A 20,988-nucleotide genomic window follows, 5' to 3' on the forward strand; every position below is an offset into this window, starting at 1 on the left:
ATGAGCGTCTCCAATGCGATTCAAGGGTCGGTGGGTGGTTGTTCTGTTGATCGGTGGGTAGATAGGTCTCTTGGTCAGTCTGCCACTTGGGTGACAATCGGTGTCGATGTCGAACACCCTGTCGATTGATTGATCAATCACTCCATTGAGCAATTAGCTTTTCGCCAGCTGCTGAGCCAGCTAGCCAGCGATCATCGGCTGGTAGTGATCTGCTCGGAGCAAAAACTAACCAGAGATTGCGCAAGACGATCGATCGGATCTACCCAATCAGTCAATTAATGGATCAACCAACCAACGAAGCAAGCAACCAACCAACCAACCGGCGAACCAACGAACGAACAAACTATTATCCAAAAAAAACAACAGCACACGGAGGACACAGAACTACACGCTCCCACAAGTCGGCAAGACTTCACTGACGAGTCGGTCGCTTCGAACGAAGCACCACCACCGGACGAGGTCCATGAGGGAGAGGGAGCCCGAAAGAAGCCACAGAGGCGGAGTCTCTAGCTCCGCCCACATTTTCTATTGGATGGCGCCAGACGCTTTATAATCATTTTTAGAGAAATACCAATTGAATAATACGTACGCGCTGTACACAGTTAGCTGGATAGCTAGCTAGCTGGCTGCGAGCCTCGTCGTTGCTGGACGCTTGCCAGCCTGGATGACGGCGAGGCTGCCCCGCGAATGAACGAAGTCTTTCTTTCTCCGCTTGTGTTTGTCTGTTTCCCTGTTGCGGGAGAAAACTGATGCGCCGCACCGTGTGCACGAGCGACCGGAGTGAGCAGCCGATAGAGGAATTCGAATTACCTGCTCACATTGAGTTGTTCCTCGATGAAGTCGCCGAGCACTGTAGAGATACCTGCCCCCAGACAACTCCTGAGCTTATCGCACCGACGTCGAAACGCATCCCCTCAGGAGAAAATGAAGCTTCAATAGATACCTATGATGCCGGCCCCTAACCATATGAGTCTTATGACGTCATTTTTTCGACCCTCCATCAGCTGGAGAAGGTCTTCTTGATTGTGGTCCCGTAGAGCGCAACCAACTCACAACCGACGCATCGATGAAACGGCTACCAGCACCGATCCCTGGGAACGTTCTGACAGAGCGGGCCTTCAATGATTCAAAACTAGGGATTGAGGACCGATCTCGCCTTCCCTCTTAAGTCCGATTATGCCAAATCCCGATTCATGTTATGCATTATTTGCTCGATATATAGATCGTGCAGTTATCGGCTGTGAGAGGTCGCGATTTTTTATGCTCAAAGCGGGTATTCTCTCATGATCAGCACTCTGTTCGAGCGGAATACACCCTCCAGACGATCGGAGTCGGCGACCATCACCACGATCGCGACGGAGCCGCTGACGGTGATGATGGCACCAGCAATGACGACACGCATCATGATGTTAGAAAAAGCACGAGTGAAAGCGGATGCCGACCGAATGAACAAATTCAACAAGCAGACAAAATGATCATCGGTAGCTATGGGTCTGCCTACAGAAGCAACATCACTCAATGCTTGTTCTTCAGATAGTGATGGTGGTGGTGGCGGCGGCGGCGGTGGTGGTAATTATATGTTGTCCGCGGACTGCCGCTGTTGAGTGGTTGAAAATTTAATACTAGGCCATCTCCGCCGTCGCTACCGACCGACTGTGATAAGAAAGGCGTCTTGCGGTACCTAACGACGAGAAGATCGCGTTCGACGCGCGCCGACAGTGTTATTTAAGGCTTCGGGAAGTTCACGCTACAACTAAACGGTACATGGGTGGCATCCGGCTTACTCGAGAAACCAAAATCTTCTACCTGGCTGAAATTCCAGAAACAAATCGAGGTCGCTTTCGGCAGGTGAAACCCGCATCTTTCTATTGGCTTGCGACCCTTAAGCCCCCAACTCCTCAATTTCGGAAAATCGAGTCGCACCGAATTTACTCTGGAATGCGAGCTCTGTGAAGAAGCGGAATGCGGAATCTAAGAGCCGAGATCCGCAAGCACTGAGCGACGGCACCGTGCAATACCATGAGCTCCCCGGAGCTCGTGTCCGACGCACAACGCTCAATTGATCATTCGCCGAGGAATGCTGGTTTCTATGACCGACCTCGAGATGCATACGAGCGTCACTTGATCCGCATTTCGTGATCTCTCTGCGAACCGTAAAAAGAGAACCCCATCTCTGCATTCCGGGTCAGGCTCCAGTTTTCGAGTGGCTCAGCTGGTGATGTTTACCTTCCAGGATCATAACCAGATCATGGAAGCTAAAGCTCTGGTTGTCATGCATCGCCAGTAGGGACACGCCATAAGGACGCTCTTCATTCCAAGAATGGAACGCGGCTGACACGAAGATTCCAGGAACGAACAGAGCAAAATATCATGAGACCATCTCAGTCGTGGTCACGGAAAAACTGAGCGTAGAGATAAGCTGGCAGAAGCTGAAGGAAAATACTATCCTACGCCGGATATCGCGACGCTTAATTGCGAGAACCATGTCTGAAGGGGAAAGTTTTTCGGAGAGGAAATTTTTTTTTTCAAATCAAATCGTCATCAGCCGAATTTATGGCGACGTTTCTGTTTATCACAAATGTCCCTTCACTCGGAGAGCCCCTCCACATACTCGCGCACGCGGCCAGCGACTCGCATCCGGAGAAGGAGAGAATATCTGGTATCGGTTCCTTCAGAACTTTTCCCTCTCATAAGGCGATACCAGAAGGAAAAGACCGCCGGCGTTTATTTCGCGCCGCATCGAACCGGTACCAATGTGTCAGCTCTCGGGCTCCGTGTGATTCCATCCCGCATCGTCGGTCAGCAGGGTATCTACATCCACGCAGGGGCGGTGATGAATGAAATTCAATGGATGAATTTCACAGAAGGAATCATGAGCCTACTTTGTCGTGGGTGATTCCCGGGCGATTCCCTGTCTGTCTTTCGAGTTTGCTCAAGTATCAATTTGCAGGCAGGCAGGCGGGCAGGCAGGCAGGCCGGTCGTCCGTGCGGCCAGCCTACATGAAGGCAGCACCCAGCGAGACACGTGAGCTCCTCTTGAAGCAATGTTCCGAGGGTGAGGCTAGGGTGGTGCACCTCACGCACTTTCACCATATTTTGAGAAGGAAAAGTTCATATGGAACTTTGCCAACACTCGTATGCTCCTTTACTGCCCACACTACCGCTGTTTGCGTGCGGTAAGTATTTTCCGTCGAGCAGACCCCTAGCCGCCGATCGATTTTTTCTGTCCCTGACATCCCGAACTCATTCGTTCTTCCAGCAGAAAATTTATTTCTAGTCGATCTCGGTCACTTATTGTTTTTTCCCAGATTGGGCGAAAAAGCAAACTCCATTCTCCCACCATTGATACGAACGCTGGCCGACTCGGGGGCGGTGTTGGTGAAGTGATTCTGGGAGGTGACAAGCACGTTCACCCTCTCATGTGTCGTATGCACGTGCGAGGAAGGCTTGTATTTGCTCGTCCGTTTCACCGCTCCTCTGCAGCGTTACAGAGCAACGAGATTTTGAGTGATACAAATCTGTCTGCGAATAGAGTCATTTAACCCTCGTGTGAGCCCCTCTACCATATATGCCCTGCCCTCGTCCCCATATGTACCTTCGTCGCATTTCCCGCCTCGCCTTTCTCCCGCTCACACAGTCGGACCGTTAGCTGGTGGCCAGTTGGCGGGTATCTATTTGCCTGACTCCCTTCTGCTCTCTATTCCGTTTCCTCGTTGCTCACTCCTCCGCTGATTCCGAGCGCGACGGGCTGGATGGTCCCTCAGTCGGTCGGTGGCTCGGTCGGATGGATGTACCATAGCGCTCGGGGTTCCTAGTGCGGCAGATAACTTCCACTAGAGCAGTTTTCACCCTCCGCGAACATTTCACGCTCCGCCACCGTCGAGAGATTCTACAAGACCATCGCCGCGCAATTAGCTGCCTACCCGGAGAAAGTCGAGCCTCGTTTCGACGCTCGTCTCCTCAGTATCCTGACTCGGAACCTGGAAGAAGGGTGGGCGCATTTGGAGGGAGACTTTTGAGCGTGGCGCGAGTCTCGGATCTGCTCTAGAAGGCGGCGGATGCCCTCGCACCAACCCGGGCCCCGAGAGCCCTTTGGGTAGACCCTGCATAGTACGATCATGAGTAGCCCCTAGATTCCGTCGGAGCCCTATCTCGGTCGGACTTCTACCCCCAGCGGCATCTCGTTGAAGACTCAACGCACCATCAGGTTCTCCTTCGGGTTTGCGAATCCTCGTTCCCCATGAGAAGATCCCGCTCGGTGAGCAATCGCTTTTGATGAAGTCTCGCTGGAGACTGCCCACGCCTCCTGCAGAGTGATGTCAGACGCGCCGTCGCGTAATATCAGCGACCCGTCAAATCTAGAGGTCCCGTTCGTGCCCCAATGAAGGCTGTGTATCACAAATCACAATTCGCTCGTGTTCTCTCATTACTGGTGAAGATTCCGTATGATTCAGGGGACGGGAACTCTTGAACCTCCAGGATGGCATGAGAGGATTCATCCTTCTCTGAGGAACGGCATGGGAGACTTAGTGTTTGCAATGAATAACGAGCCCAACTTAGATGAACGACGGGGGAAAACTTTCCGAGGAGCCTGCGACTCTTTCGACAGGTGTCCTTGTGGGCTAGCATTGACCGAACCGGCGGGCTCCGTCATCTGGAACATCAATTCATCATCAGTGCTCTAGCCTATGTCATTGAGCGTGGATAGGATTTTTCTAAGAGCGATTCCGAATGAAGTTTTCGATTCGAAGGACTGTCGTGCTTCTGTAGTTTTTTTCTACGAGAGACTGGCCTAGGGCCTCCATCAACAGCTGGCTTCGGAAATCTGATCGTTTCGACGGGGAATCGGTTTCAGACTTCGCTAGAGTTGATGAGCCTGCTCCAAGTTCGACTCCGTACCTACATATACCAGATCGCGTGATTCCGCGAAAACTTCACCGATACTAGTAGCGATACCAGTGGCGAGGACCGCTGCTTGGTAAATCTCGCAAGAGATTTTTCTCTTACGGGATGGGTCAGTTCTCCTGCTAGCCGCTTAGAGACCTGCTTTCTCGTCCGGTGAGCTAGCTAGCTAGCTGACTGACTGGTTGGTTGGTTGGTCGCTTGGCTGCTCGTTGGTGATCGAGTCTGTCACGACATCGAATTGAAGAGAGGTAAACCTTTCCTGCTGCGGCCGCTGCCATCGGAGTCCTTCCTCTCTTCCTGCTGCCTTCGGTACTCCCTTGACCATCGGTCGCCGGTTATGCTCACAAACCAGCGGACAGATAGACGAACGGACAAACTGAAAGACACACAAATGAACAGACACACGGTCGCACGACGGCCAGAAAGGCAATCAGACCAGCCGAGAGCAAATGTTTATTTTCATCATCAGCATGAGCATCACCGACATGATTCAAAAATGCGAGCACAGTGAAACGGAATGAAGGAATTCTGTCCGCGACTGCTCTTCTGATATTTCGTCGGGGCGCATTCGCTAATTCAATGGAAACTTGCTCAATCGTTTGCTCAGCCTTGACATCGGAAACTCCCATTCGAGCTCCCGTTCGGAAATTCAGTTCGTCGTCAGCTTCTCTCGAATCCCCGAGGTCCAGAGTGTCAACGCCTCGACGAAGAATCTCGCCAGTGGCTAGTTCCTCGGCCTAACTCAAAGGGGACGAGGCTACCCGGCTCAAGTCTCTCCTTGCGTCGGTATTCGGGAAAAAGTACTTTTCTAAGTTAATCTCGGAGAATGATTCATCTCACTCGGTTGAGCTGAATCAAAGCTGCTGTGAGATTCACTGGCGAAGATTCCATAACGTCAAACGACCCGACAATGCGACCAGCCCAGAGTAGAATCCATTCCGACATCGAGCATGGTGGCCGCAGCAGGATTCGTGTGCTGAGATCATCCATTGCGGGCCATCGGCTCTGTCATCCAGGTCGTGGGAGCTGACTGGGGGTCGGCATAGCGCTCAATACCCTATTGCGGAGCTCCCGAACATCGACTGAAGTGTGCTTCATCGCTAAGCCGATTAAAAAGTTACATTAGATCCCCCTGGCACGTGTACAAAAACGTGAGAACTCATCGGATTACCGAGGGCGCGATGACGATGTCATTTAGTGTAACATCCGAAGTGATGTTAGCAGTGAGTGTGATGGGAGCTCCGAAAGAATAGCCCGACAATTGGATGTCTTACATTTCGCATCGGATGCGTCAGTATGTCCAAGCGCAGCCGGATTCCTCAGCTCTCGGTCCCCAAGACGGGGACAACGCGGATGAAATGATCACCATCGAGATTCACAGAGTATTCCGTGTTCCTCTTGGCAGCCTGCGGTCGATGTTGGTAAAAAGGGGAACGCAGAAACTGCATCCATCAACTCTCATAGTCATGGCATCAAAAAAGGAGGCGAAGAGCGCGACTTTGAGACTTGAATAAGACTTGAATCCCGACTTTCCCTCCGACTCCGAACCCCCCCCCCCTACCGATGCGGAATGCTGAGAGACTTAGACTTCGCTCGTGATTCCATGTAGCCCTTCTGTTGTCCAATGTACGGACCTTTGTTCTGAGGTGAGTTGAGACGAAGCTCCTAGACTTGCAGTTGTTACCCTCATCATGAATCATGACATGAACATGAGCGGTAGATCATGCTTCACTCAAGTCGAGCGAGCTCACGATAATTCCTTCTAAGGACTTCTCATGGGGAGGAGTTGCGCAGCCCATTCACGGCTCCGGTGACACAGTTGTTTGTGGTATGGCATCGGATGCCCAGACGGCTCGGCTGAGCAAGCGTTTGTGATCATTGCGTTCGGGAAGGAACTCGGGAACTTCCGTGTTTCCTTGCGCAGGTTCCGAGGCTCTAGCCCTTTCCCTTGCGAGCGCACTCGCGGCTCCTAGCTCCTAGCAAGCCTTCAGGAAATCGAAGTGGAGGAGCCACTTTCCTATTCAAAAACTTCCAGCAGCGACGAAATAGACGCTGGCTGGAAAACCACGGACCCAAGCGCACAGGGATTTCTAGCGGGATATATAGGAGAGGAAGTCACGATGATAAAGATTATTCCACGGCATACCAAAGGTTAGCTCGTGTGATTTTTTCTTCTCTTTTCTTCTTTTCTTCATGGGAACGAGTTTCGTTTCACCAGCACTGCTCGGTCAATATTGGTCGACCACGACGGCAGAAACCACGGACCGCTCGGATTGCCGCGGAAGATCACTTTTTGTGACATCAACAAATATTTATCTCAAGCGGATGCAAGAATTTCTATTTCTCAAGATTCTCAGGCTTTCGAGACTCAATCTGGGAGCCTTCAATATCCGGAGCACCTTGATGGTCAGAGCTCAATCAAGCATGATGTGGACGAGCCTGATTTCATCTGTAAAGGAAGCCCCAATGGTCACGGAGGAATCATGGATCGCGAATTCTGAAAATCCTGGTTCCGAGCGCTCTCCAAGACTCTCCCCTCTGCGACGAAATCCCTTCCTTACTCACGGAGCCAGCTCGAAGCGTGCCAAAGAGACGGAAGTACCTAACTCCGAACGACGTGCATGTCACGTCAACCTCGGTCTTTCCTTCCCTCATTGTTGACGATGCCTTTCCCCGGAACTTCATTACTGTAAAAGAAATTTACGGGATCGGTTGACCAGAAGGCTCTTCTCAGCCAGTTCATATCGACGTGGATCCTCATGAGAGACTGGAAAATCTAGATAATAATCGAATGACGTAATTCTTGATCGAGACCGGAGACCGTGCCGACGATCGCGGCTGGTCTGCGGCCGCTAACGGCGACGGCTCGGCGAGAATATGCTCGGTCCGTAACTGCGCGGCATAGGAGGTACATACTACACACCCTTATACATTTGGTGTTTTGTCTTCCTCTTGGTCGGTCAGTCTCTCTGTCCGACGGGCGGTCAGTCCGTCCCTTCGCTCTTCGTCTCCGTTTCGCTTACTTTCTTCGACTGGTCTGTGGATGCTGCATCCATTCGTTCGTTCCCCCGTAGGTCGGTGCGTCCTGGCGTCTTTGGTCCCTATCCTTTATCTCTCATGCTGCTGCCGCTGCTGCTGCATTTAGACGTGGCGCGTTGTTGTTGTAATAATTCGAGCGATTTTCTTTTTGGGCGAGCAAGCCAGCTAGCGAGCGAAGTATCCTTTTTCTTCTTTCGGTGCTGCTGATGCCGCCGTCGTCGTTGCTGTTGCCGCCGTCGGACTTCGTGGGTAGAAGGTTTTTCTGCTCTCGGTGCGGCCTCTCTATTGGCGATGCGGACCGGGTGAAAAATCACGTCCATTTATCTTGTATTGTGCTTATGTCCGTCCGTCCGTCCGTCTATCCGTCGGTCTGTCTGTCCATCCGTCTGTCGGTTGGTCGGTCGGTCGGTCGCTGGGTCTGCATGTTGGTCTGTTTGTCTGTTCAAGCAAACGTTCTTCGTTGCGTCTTTTCGCTCCTCGTTCCCTGGTCCGTCACTCAGATAGCCGGTACGTCAGCCAGTCTGTCGGTCGTTCGGTCCGTCACTATGACCCGCTGACGCTTTATTTGCGCGTCGCAGTGCGCACAAGCCAGTGGCCCGTCGTGAAGAGGCGAATGTCAGCTCGGTCGGCGGATAATGCGCGCAAACATGTCCAGGGCTTCCTCGAATGGGTGCTTTTGTTTTGCGTCGCGTTCGGGAGCTCACATTGCCTGCTGTGGGAGATTTTCCCCGTAAGTCTCTGTCTCAATCACCGGCAACTTCAACGACTAGGTTAAGGATCACGAATGGGATCTACAACTCACTCACATCCTGATGCCCCCTCTTCCGCACGATCCTGTTCTCCGATGCAGGATCCCGTTCTCGAACAGCATACAGTCCCATTCCCGTTCGAAGAATTATAATTTCCCCCGATTTTCATGGGCTCGCTGGGAGTTCCGATTTGCCAGGATACATTCTGGGACAGAAGAAAATGTATAAGCTTGCAATTTGGCGGAGGTATCTGATAAACTGCACTTCCATAACGGAATTATCTCGATTTCTCTCTCAACGAGGGGCGATGACTTCCGGGCTCCGGTCTGAAGTTCCTGTTTCACCTCACTCGAGACATGGATTAGTGAGTTCGAATTCGCACTCTCGCCATCCCTCTCATCTGTTTATTCCTTCGCCTCTTCGTTGATGGTGATTATTATTCTAAAGTTAACGATGGCACAGGCGATGAACAACCGCAGGGGAGCTGAGCGGCGAGAGTCGATACGGAGATAGATGATGATGCTGAAGGAGAGAAAAAGTACAGATCACGAGAGAGAAGTCCGCGTGGATGGTTGGTTGGTGGCTTGGTTGGATCGCTGGCTGGCTCGCTTGCTCATTATCGGCGAGGAAGCGCGCCAATTTAAAATACCACACCTCCTCTTCTTTCAGTTGGTGTTTTCTTCTTCGCGTTGATCCTCCTTTTTGCTTCTTATTTTTCTCTTAAGGCGCGTCAAGCATGCTGCATTCACCCAACATCGAACATTATGCTATCTGAATTTGTGGGAGAAGTTAAGCGATGCTATTTTCTATTTCGAGCCATGGTACCGATCTGTTTCCTTCGGTTATGTTCGGATCGCATCTATGAATGGGAAACTAAGCTATCATAATATCAGCGGCCATCACCATGCTCAACGTCCGCGCGGCTTTGGCGATTCGTTCTCGGCTGCGTGACATGGCAGCCTTCTCCCATATTCTCCTTATGAATCTAAATGTGTGCGAGAAATTCTGCGATCTTCAGACCGCTCTTCGGAGTGAGACAGGAGAGCTCGGCAATTGTTTTTGAGTAATCGCTCCGACATCCGCCCGAAGAGTTCTGGGAACAGAGTCTCTCTCGCTCCCTGAGACAGAATCGAGCTCCAAACCTCTGGATCGGGACACCGTTAAACTCGCAATACAAATCTTCACGATACGAGGACCGCTCAGACACGCCGCCTCCCCAAATATTGCAACGCGTCCCGCTCTTTGACTCTCTGGTATGAATTAGATTGTCGTTGGGCGGGTGAAGTATGCTGAATTCTCTCTAAGCTAGCGGGAAGTGTGCTACAGTTCCTCCACGGCATTCAATAAGGAGAGTTTGAACTTTCGTCGATGGTTTTGTGGAGCTGTCGTGCGTTTTCCCATCGTGATTCTTGAAAAACAGACCGATTAGGAGGCTCTGCATTTCTCCTCCGTATCGCGATGAAGTGAAGGATTCCTGTTGCGCCTTCTTCCTCGGCTGAGAATTCGCCGTGCTTCTCTTCTCGTTTTATTAATCGTGATGGCGATGTTGAGGTCTGCGTGAGCTCCGGTCATGGGGCTTCGATACCCAAAACTGGCCCTTCGACTTGCTCTGATTTATCGAATGTCCGTTGACTCGGCGCTGCTTCAGTACCTGAGCCTGAAATCTCGTAAAGGAAAACACCTTCGAGGGTTGAAAATTCTACAATAGAATAATGCATAGAATAATAATCATCAAACTCTCGCCTGCTGCGTTCGCTGGAAAAATTCAAGAGGCGATTTCTCTTAAGGCCGGTTTTCCCAGGCCAGAGAACTCCAATTTCGGCCTTTCACTCGAGGTGTTCTATTGGATGACGATCCATTCACTCTCCCTGGTGATACATGAGGGCGGCTTACGCAAAGTGAACTGCACAAACTTCCGGCAATTTTGGGAAGCTCATGCGGGCGCTGCCCTCTTTCTCGCTCTTCCAGAAGAACACCCACCGACACCGGAGCACCTGATTGACCATGATGGCAGTTTTCGGACCTACTCAGGATCCGATGGAGGAAAATCACCAGGGTACTCCATTAGGATTTCGGAGGGGCTGTTCGTGGGCCGAAAAGCTCCGAGAGCCTTTGACGGAACGGAACCAAGGGATCTCCCAGATTTTGGGCCGCTTCCCGTAGCGTTCCCCATCGGACCCATCGATGAGTTCAGCTTCGTCGGATGTTTGGATCCCAATTCTGTGGAGCACCTTCCAAAAGCTATTCAGCAAGCGGTGACCTGAATATGTACAATTTCTGATACAAAAACGATGATCCTGAGAGGCATGGCGAGTCCGGCGATCCCCGCGTCATGATGCTCGACATGATGACCTAGGCAGGTACTCGAATTCTCCAATCAGATGTCACGGAGCTCACGTCCCGGGACCCTTCCGATGCGTCCAATCAACTGTCCTCCAGAATCGTGCTTGGTCCTGAGGGAGAGTTTTGAGTTTCGGAATGCTGAGATGTCTCGGCAGTTCTCTCTCATCCCAGAGTCAGAGAGTTCGAAACGTGTTCTTGGGGTTTCATTGGACAAGCAAAAGCGTAAATGTTTGCCAGGGATGCTTCAACGGTCAGGTTTTTCGTAAGCTTCCTCGCTAGTTTGCGTGGGTAGCTCAGAGCAGCTTCGTGGTCGTAATCAACGTCGCGCGTTCGTAGATAGTGTCGTTCGGAAGAGCGAGCGAGTTGGTGCGCGGAGATATTTCTGCTCGACGAGGCAGACAGACACGACGACAACGATGACAAAAGTCGAAAAACCTCGGGATTCCGCGGGCAATTCGAGCAAATCAACACGGAGCGGCATTTCGCGGGAGTGTTGCGGGCGGTGTTCTAGCTTTGTCCTAGATGACTGTTCTGCCAACCTCTTCGCCTGTTGACAAGCCGCAGAGACAATCGGTCGCTCGGTCAGCTTTCAGAACGGCGGACGCACGGTCGGTCGGACGGACGGACGAACGGATCGAGCGGTCGATCGTAAGCTGCCGGACTAGTCAGCTAGCTAGCACACAAGTTCGTACTTTCGTCTGGGAGTCATTTTGAATTTCAGCGTCACACGCTTGAAGACGAACCGCAATTTGGATTTGAGGCTTTCTAAAATTGCTTCGGTCATTGCAGGTGCGAGCGAGGAGTTCTTCCAGTGCAACGTTCAGATTACGTTGACTGGCCAGCTGGTTGGTTGGTTGACTGCTTGCTTGACTGGCACGCTCGATCTGTGAGCAATCTTCGATGACGAATAAGAATGCAGCTTAATCTTTAGGGCGGCCTGGAAGTCGACTCAGTCGATTCAGTCAGGGAACGCACGGTCGGCTGGACGAATCGATGGATAGATAGATGGACAGACGGACGGAGGGACTCGCAGACGGACGGACGGACCGACTGACCGCGCGACGATGGAAAGAACGTCGCAACGGACGAGGCAGCCAGGCAAGCGACGGAAGAATGGATAGATAGAGGGCTGGCTGGCTGGCTGACTGGATAGATCGACACGCGGACACACATACTCACGCGCGGACACACCGACCGACCGATGCACACCAGATTATAGGCCGCCGCTGCCGCGTCGTCGGCTCCCAATGTCCCCTCGACGGAGGGGGCGCCAAAAATGACGCCTTACCAAAGCAGGGACACCAAGCAAGCGACCAGCGAGCGTAGTATCGCTCCGTTGCTTCCAAATTGTGGCTTTTTTTCTAAAACACAGCTCACAGCAAGGCGTCGAAAACCCACGAAGAAGTGGGAGTTCGATGGGTGACAAGTCATCAGCGTGCTAGCTACCGAGCCAGCCAGCATCTAGGCAACAAGCGAGCAGGCGGACAACAGCGAGCCACTAGTCAGCCTGCATAACCGGCCAGGGTGCCAGCTAGCTCCTCGAGGAACTAAAAACTCATAAAAAAAAACGAGACGCACCAACGTCGATCCTCCCACTCGTACAGAATGTCGTCGACGGAGCTCGATGTGCCATCGACCAAGTTCGAGCTTGCCAGACGCCGTCCGTCGTATTTCGAGAGGTAGCGATTCCATTCCTCTGCTTTATACGTCCGGATCCGATTCACGTCTTTACCGTATTCATAATCCGAAAGCATAGGAAGTGCACGTTTCGTTTTTCGTGCGACTGTGACACGGGCCAGTCCTGCCAACACTGTCTTTGCGGGCACGAGTATTTATACCTTCAAGAGCTCAACCTTTAGTAGGAAAACTCCCAATGCTTCGTGCAACTGAATCACGGGGATGACTTCCGATTCCATAGAGACCAAATATATCTCCTCGGGATGGAACAGGGGAATGCGAGGAACGAGCGCCGAGGACGAATGATCCGAGTACATGCATCACAGAACTGAAAAATGACAGAGGATCCACTCTTTCCTCGGGAACGATAGTTCGAAGTGAAAATTCAGCGGAGTCAGTTCCGCGACTTGATGAAGCACCAGTGCTAAGCGGAATGAATCACTCGTCTAGATGAAACAAAAGGACCGGCCAACAAAAATTCAACGAACGACTTGTGATCGAAAACTCGGAAGGAGTAGTTCATGAACGGTTTAGAGAGGACGTTGCAACCTCTCGGAGGGTTTAGTTTCAGTTTAGAAGTGCTCCGAACCACTTGATCATCATCAAACACCACCACATAATAACGAGCTGTTTGGCCGAAATTTGTTCGTCTTCTTCGTTTGAAGAAAAGAAAGAAACTATCGAGAGGGGTGAGTGCGACTAGCCGGCGGTCTGGCTGTTCTGACTGGTCGCTCGTTGGGAGGGTGGAGGATTTTGAAGATCCTATTTCGCGAACCCGATCCTCCTCAAACAGATTGATTCAAACGAACGATCGGACGCACCGATGGAACGACGTACCGACGGACCGGCTAGGAGCACTCCAAAGTGGACGTTCCTCGTCTTCGTCTCAACGGAACTGATCCGAACGAGAGATCTATAATTACGGAACGGCTACAGGTAACGACGGATCTTACGGAGAATCGGAAAAAGGGCTAAGGACGACCTTTGTTTGCGGCCGATAGACCACGCAATCTTCCCCGAAAACTTCACTGAGCGGGACACAAAAAGAAAGCGCGCGTCCGATTTCGGCCATCAGGGACAGGATCTGAAGCCACTTTTTGCGTCTGATGATCTATCGTCACTTTCGATGACTCGGAATTCTCGATTCCGCTCCGAAGATCTCATTCGGTATTGCGACAGATCAACACTTCGAATGAGCCTCCTTCACCGAGTTTCCGAGCGGAGAAAATTTCGAGAATCCGAGGGCCGCGCCGTAACGGACTGCCAACGATTCTCAACTAGTGATAAAGGTTGGCTCCGTCATCAGGGTCCGCAATGGCGGGCGAATAAAAACTTTCTCTGATTTTCCGCCCGACCATGAGATGATTCTGAGGCGTTATTTTTGCTCCTATCCGTTGTTGCTGCGGCGACTACCACGTCCATGCACAGTGTTCTCCGGTTGTTCGCTCGATTTACCAACCAGCCCATAACAATTTGAACGCTTCTTCAAACAAAGCCCTACGCAAAAGATAGCTCTTTGCATCGTCTACTCATTCTCGAATCTATCCTTCCGTCGGGTTTCCTCGAAGGGATACGCCCTCTCGCCGGAATTCTCTTACATGTGTTGAACCCTCCGCGGACCAGCTCCCGCAAACGAGGTCGTTTGCGAAACATCCCCGAAATCTCCGTCGGCATGCAATCCAGGACACGCTGGATGCTGGATTCATCGACATCTCGAATCTCCCGCAGACATCGAGAATCCAGTTCGAAATAGATGTACATACGGCACAAGCTCACGATCAGTGGAGCTTGACGTAAGCACGGCGATGTATCGGACAGCGAGTAATGTTGAGCAGCGTTCGATCTCGATGTTGCGTGTCATCCTTATTCAAATTCAGTTTTTCTCACTTCGCATCCATCTCGATCACCTACTCAGAAGCGCAGTCAGGTATCGGGGAGTGGAGACGCTCACTCCTAGTGCTTCGGGTTCGTACTAGGAACCTTGGTAAAGCTCCGAAAGCTTAAATCGTAAGGGGGCCGAGCCCTAGTTCTCCATAAGCAATTCAGTCGTCATGGAGCGAACACCAGAAAGAATTCTATAGCTCAGCAACAGCAGCAGATGAGACAAATCGTTTCTCGGAATTCTACGTACTCGGCTCGGTCAAGTTCCCTAGTATACTGCTGTTACGGCTAAGGGGGGGAGCGACCAGTAACGACGGCAGATGAAAAAAATCGACCTACGTACGGATACAGGAGCTCCAAGGTCAGCTAATGGACTGACGAGAATTAGTAATGAAATTATTGCAATCGCCATATCTTCCGATCTAGGGAGGTAGTGAACCGTAAATCTTTTTGGCGCGAGATTAAATTATATCAAGAATAATCTTTGGAAAATTCCGAGCCGGTGGGCATTCGAAACGAAGTGATATCCGAGGTTCGAGATGGAAGTGACGGAATACGAAACGATCAAGTCTTGTGAGCTCGGAAGCCGGGCATAAGCTAATTGATGCGATGAGCTCGGAGAAGAATTACCAAGAATCGTCGGATTCGCGATCGCTCCCTTCAAACCTCTGCCGGGGGTTCGTCGCATCCCGCCTCATGTACGTGGAGACGCAAGGGTCATCTAATCAAACTTCCTTCGGCCCGGGAGGTGATCCCTGTCAGGGAAACTTCCCTGAGGAATGGATGCAGGAATGGATCCCCACGTGGAAGATCTTTCATGAATCAGATCGAGCAAAGCCCAGCTGTTGGATATTTGAAACACCCAGGGAGCCTCGATAGGTGGGATCGATCTGCTGGGCGGTAATTCAAAGTCTCAGATCCCGACATGCTTACACCGCCCCGATAAGCGTCGGAATCTCCGAGTTCATTATGAATCCAGCGATACTGTTGGACTCTTCTCCAAGATAAATCATCAAACCGCAAGGCGCTTTCCGTAACCTCACTGATAGATGCGCGATTCGGTGCGGAACTCCAACAATTGTTCCCGAATGGTAGCCTGGGCTGAAATAATCTCCTGATCGTAACCCGGGTGATGCCAATGGGAAGCAGAAATATGAGCACGACACCCAGAAAAGGAAGCTCAGGGAAAAGCCCTGGCCGGTGTTTGCGTGGGAACTGACGAAATATGCGGAAAACTGACTTATCTCGAGTGAATTTCTCACAGTATCGCAGCAGTTCACAAGGAAGATTGCGTTCGCAACTTGTTGTGGTTATCGCAGTATACTGACAGCGGTTGAGGCTCTGTTTACGGATGTTCTAGCTCTTGATGACCGTGACGTTATATCAGGCCGATGCAAAGAAAGATGGAGGGGAGGAGGACGAAGAAAATGAACTGAAGCGAGAGTGGGCTACGGAAGAAGAGAATCGCAACCTTTCGGACCGTCGAGTTACTTCGATTAAAGTTTATGCTTCATACGTGCGTCTTGTGTTTGTCCGCGTTTGTGACTTTCCTATCCGTGTACATCGTGCAGCATTCCTAATAAATCTCTCCCAACAGCTATTTGTCTGAACAATAGCAAGAGTATTTAGCGCGGCGTTGGTTTTTGTAACGTAGGTTTGTTCGGTGCATGCTCCAGTAATTGCAGCGGCACCATAATCGTCAATAATATATCACGATTCAAATAATTTCGTCGTTTTGAATGCGGCTCTGTGCGTCTACATCTGACCACCTTCGTAGTGAACCGTCGTTGTTGACGTCTTCGCTGTCTTCATACCGCTCTTGACATCTGCGCAAGTGGAGAATCTTATGACGGCCTCCGCGAAGGTTATCGACCATCAGTTAATTCCATAGCTCGTTTGACTCGCTTCGAATGCCTGGTCACAGACTAGGTACGCATCAAAATTTATGACGAGATTCCAATCCGTGTCGTGGAGTCTTTTCTTTTAGTCGAGCGCGGCCGCGGAAGAATTAGCGGGAGATCACCGCCACCAGAATATCTTAAGCTATAATTACGAAGTAATTGCTATTATATAACGGGCGAGTGAGAGTTCTTCTTCCGGTCGACCGCTCATCAAATCCACGAGCTCCGATTTTCTATAGAGTAAGACCGAGCCGGAAACCATCGCTTTCTTGGTGACCTTTCGTCAGCCTTTCATTATTGACACGCAACCTCTGCCTTCCATTCGAACCCTGCGTATGATCTGAAGCGATCAGGAATACCGCTGTACCGGTAGCGCCACCGATGGCCAGGATCTGAAACTCGAATGATCTGGCTTCAGAAATCTACCGACGGTGATGCCAGATGGCGCCACAATCCCCTGCGAGCGAGTTCAGATGCCAGTGAAGAAAAGGATTCATTTCTATCCGGAGTCTCCAGTCCAACTTGAGTGGACACTCAATCCCTTCAGTCTGATTGAGGAAATTCAGAGGTATCCCATCTTTAAGATTTCCTTGATTCTTCCATCGGTTATGATCGGCTGCGGCATCGCGGTTCGACTTAATCAGGATCGGCAGCGTATGGGTTTGAATCGCTCCTGCCTCCCCTTGAAAGAATGAATCAGCGAAAGACGCTCCTGGAGACCTGGGCACGAGCGACAACGAACATGAGCGCCTTTCATTATTGAATGAATTATTATCAGGGTTCCTTTCCCGACGCTGTTCTCCCCCGACATCCGGATGAGAATGAATCCAAGAGCAGCATTTCGACTTTTGGGTTGCCCGAGTGTGCTCTTGCGGCGGGAAAAGCTCAGGTAGACCGATTGCCTCGAAGATGTCGCAGTCGCTCTTCGCTCTCGCGGTTTAGACATAGGCTCATAGAATGTCCGATGTGCAGGAAATATAATTGCGATATCATATTGCCTGATCTCATTCTGATGAACTCATAGCGTCTTACGAAAGCTTGCGTAATGCGAATTCGATCCCTGCAGTTCTCCACAGACGCTTTCGTTTGCTCTGGCAGTCTCAGCGGCGTTCTCGACACTCATTCTCTGAATCATTTCTCATGCTCTTCTAGAAACATTAGTCATATCATTTTCATGCAAACTCCAAATCCTCAACTCTTGAGAAACAGCTCCCAAAAGCGATAAACGTCAATGAGAATTCGAATAGGCTAGGACGATGATGCTGACTTCACACCAGCCTCTTCTCCGAGAAGCAATGCTTCCCTCGATATTCGCATTCGTCAGCGGAAAGGTGTCGAGACTCCAAGAGTTTGGTTTCCTCGGTCTCTCGGGTTTTTTGCCGGATCCGTGGACTTCCGGGGAAGGGTAACCGAGGCATTCGCTGACTGAGAGACGCAACAGTTTCAATAGTTGAAGCTTGAGTGCGAGGGTACCGGAGTGTCGTGCTGGCCCTGTCATCACAGAAAATGGGAGAACGGCTGGCGGGGACATTTAGTCCGCACGGCCATTTGGAAAGACCGGCTTCTTGAGACGTTGACTCGCTTCCAGAGAACAAAATTGTGATTGCATTCCGAAATGGGTAGCAGGGGACGGTTGGATTAATTGTCCCATGGTTGGACACTGCTTTCATGAATGAAATTATCGACGATTCGATTCGTCGCGGGTTCCGAATCCAGTTGAAGATTTCCTAGAGAAAGACTCCGGGGGGAAAGGAGGGTTGGGGGGAAACGTGGACTCGGGTGGCCCGAGGCGCGCACGCCCTCTCCCGAAGTGATAGCATTCTCAAACTCAAGTTGACGGCAAAGGTAATAAACTCTCGGGTCCTCCTTGAACTTAGTCTGGAACGTGGTTGACAGAGTAAAGGTAAGTTCATTGAAACTGGCGGGTTCAGCCTTCGAAGACCGAATCCTGTTGGACAAGTCACCGCTCGGAACAGACTCAGCTCAGACTCCCTCCACCGCTCGCCTCGGTCCCGCTTTCAGTCATGAGGTGAAAACTGAACGAAACACGTCGTCGGATCCATTCGCACGAATCGTACGCGATGCATCGCTGAACGACAAGGCAACGTTCCGTCAATGAGTGATGCCCTCATGGGTAAGGTGGGCCTCATGGATTTGCTCCACGGTCGGTGGTTCGCTCCCACGATGAGAACCCGCTCACTTCCGTTCAATGAAAACGGACCGAAAATCGGCAGTTCTGTCGACGATTCCTGAGTTTATCCATCTAAACATACTTGCATATGTCCATAAGCAGCTCGTGAGATATCCTCCAAAGCGGTCGCGAATATTCTCTCAATTCCCTCCAGCCACTTGCAATGATCCAGCAGTAATATGACGGCTCCCGTGACTCCTCGATAGCACTGTGATCGATAGCGTCGAGTGAAGCCCACGCACTCACAGAGGCGCGCGCGAAGTCAGTGATCAAGTCCCGAAAAGATCGCCCCTCTATTCTGCTCCGAATCATGTAATAGTTGTTCACTAAATTCTCCGCCGCGTATCCGGCTGTTTGATTGTGAGGTCTCGAATAAGACGCGCCTTACCGTCGGCACGTCATGACTCATGAGGCCTCAATGAAGGCGCAGTACTTTCATTCATCGGCAGTCCTTTTCGGACTCAAAGCAATCTCATCCATGAGCAATGCTCAGAATTTCGGCATATTTCTGGAGTATCATCCGGAATCGGAGACTGAACCGGGAAATATCCTCCTCAACTCGTGCCGAACTCTTCCCAACCTCATGATTATGTCGAATTACGAATTGCGCAAGGAAATTGCGAGTAATCATCCGGCGGGTGATTTCCTGGGAAATTAGGAGATGACGTTTCTGCGCACAGAATACTCAGGCAAGAGCCAGGCGGTGGCGAAAGTAAAAAAACACAAGATTCCTCCGGGGCCTCAGCGGAATAGACACAGAGGCTAATACAAGCGAATGGGGGAAGATTTACAGCTCAGAAAAGTACCGATGTGGACGTCGTCAGGTCGTCAAAAATCAGTGAGAACCTGCGGAACAAGTCCCTCACTGATCGTGCACGGGAATAAGCCTCCGAAACTTTCCGATTCTGCTGGGATCACGCGCTGCCATTCTGCTGTGAGAAAGCATCGGCTAAAGATCGTCTCATCCGACCCTCCGATCCGAAATCGATTCCTGCTCGTGCGCCTCGCTCAAGTGGGGGAGTCCGTGATTCTAGTCGCTCATCATTTGTTTTGTTGTTCCATCAGTCAGACTGTGATACGAGAGCGGGCTCGAAGGACCTAGGGAATCTGCTATGCTCAATGGATTTACATAAAGCGTTCATTCAAGTGGGGATTCGATGATGTTCTGCCGAAGCTATCACGTTCGGATCTGTCATTAAGGATTTGCCTCAATTCGAATTGCTGTTCGGGAACCGACCGCGCTTCTGAGCTATTTATCTTTTCGACAACTTAGTGCGAGGGAAACGCTCCTTGTACCAGATCCAGGATACAGCACTCGCATCATTGGAGACGTTCCCCAAAGATTTTGGAATCGAAATGCCGAAGAATATTGAATGAGATTCTTTGACTCGAGCGGTGCTAGACCCGCAGCGCAAATATTTGAAGAATTTACGAGATCGATCATTAGCCATTTCCATTCATATTCATCCTTTTGGTGAAGTTCATTATTCCATTGAAAATCTCACTGAAGAGATTTCGGTCGATCAACTGGAGATGAGATGTATTATATTTTAAGATCGCCGGATCGAGCTGAACGAATTAGCAGTGATCCCGCCGGATCGGAGATCCATGGAAGAGATCCCGTCCCCGCCGGCTTGTCTAGGGAGTGGAAAAGGTTCCGACGGGCAGCTCCGGTCCTGAGCCGAACAATACCGTTTCACGGCCACGTTGGATACAGGATTTACGATAGTTAAAAAAAAAACGCTTATCCGAGGATTCACGGTATCTTCGAACCCTCTCCCCGTGACTTGTCTGGTGCATTGAAGAAGAGAACGCCAGCTCGAATACGATACAACTCGGCGATCGGAAGGTTTCTGCCGTCCGTCACAAGCCGTACATTACAGTCCGATAGACTCCTCTTGAGCCGTTTATTTGTTCTCACGGCACGAATGAGAACACGAATGATTGAGGGAATCGGGCCGCCGAAATCGTCTCAGCTGACGAAAAATTCCCTCGTGGGATTGATTTTGTCCGAATCAAACATTCTATGTAGCGTGAGCGATCCCCGCATGCTCCGATCTTCGACTCGATGGCAGAGCTAGAGTATTGTGGGTATTCGCTTGGATTGTCCCCGAAATTCGCCGAACCCACGTTGAGAGCACGAGCTAGTATTGAATACTCGTTGCGTTCAGCACAGGTGACCTTTACCTGCCGAATAGTCGGGCGGCGTCAGAAATTGTTGCCTGTTTCAGATGCCCCTCGGTCTTTGATGGCACCGAGGAATGCTGCGACTAACGAAAAGAGTACTCAACGTCTTACGCTC

Source organism: Galendromus occidentalis, unplaced genomic scaffold (assembly GCF_000255335.2).
Source record: "Galendromus occidentalis unplaced genomic scaffold, Mocc_1.1 scf7180000077190, whole genome shotgun sequence".
NCBI classification, from domain to species: Eukaryota; Metazoa; Arthropoda; class Arachnida; order Mesostigmata; family Phytoseiidae; genus Galendromus; species Galendromus occidentalis.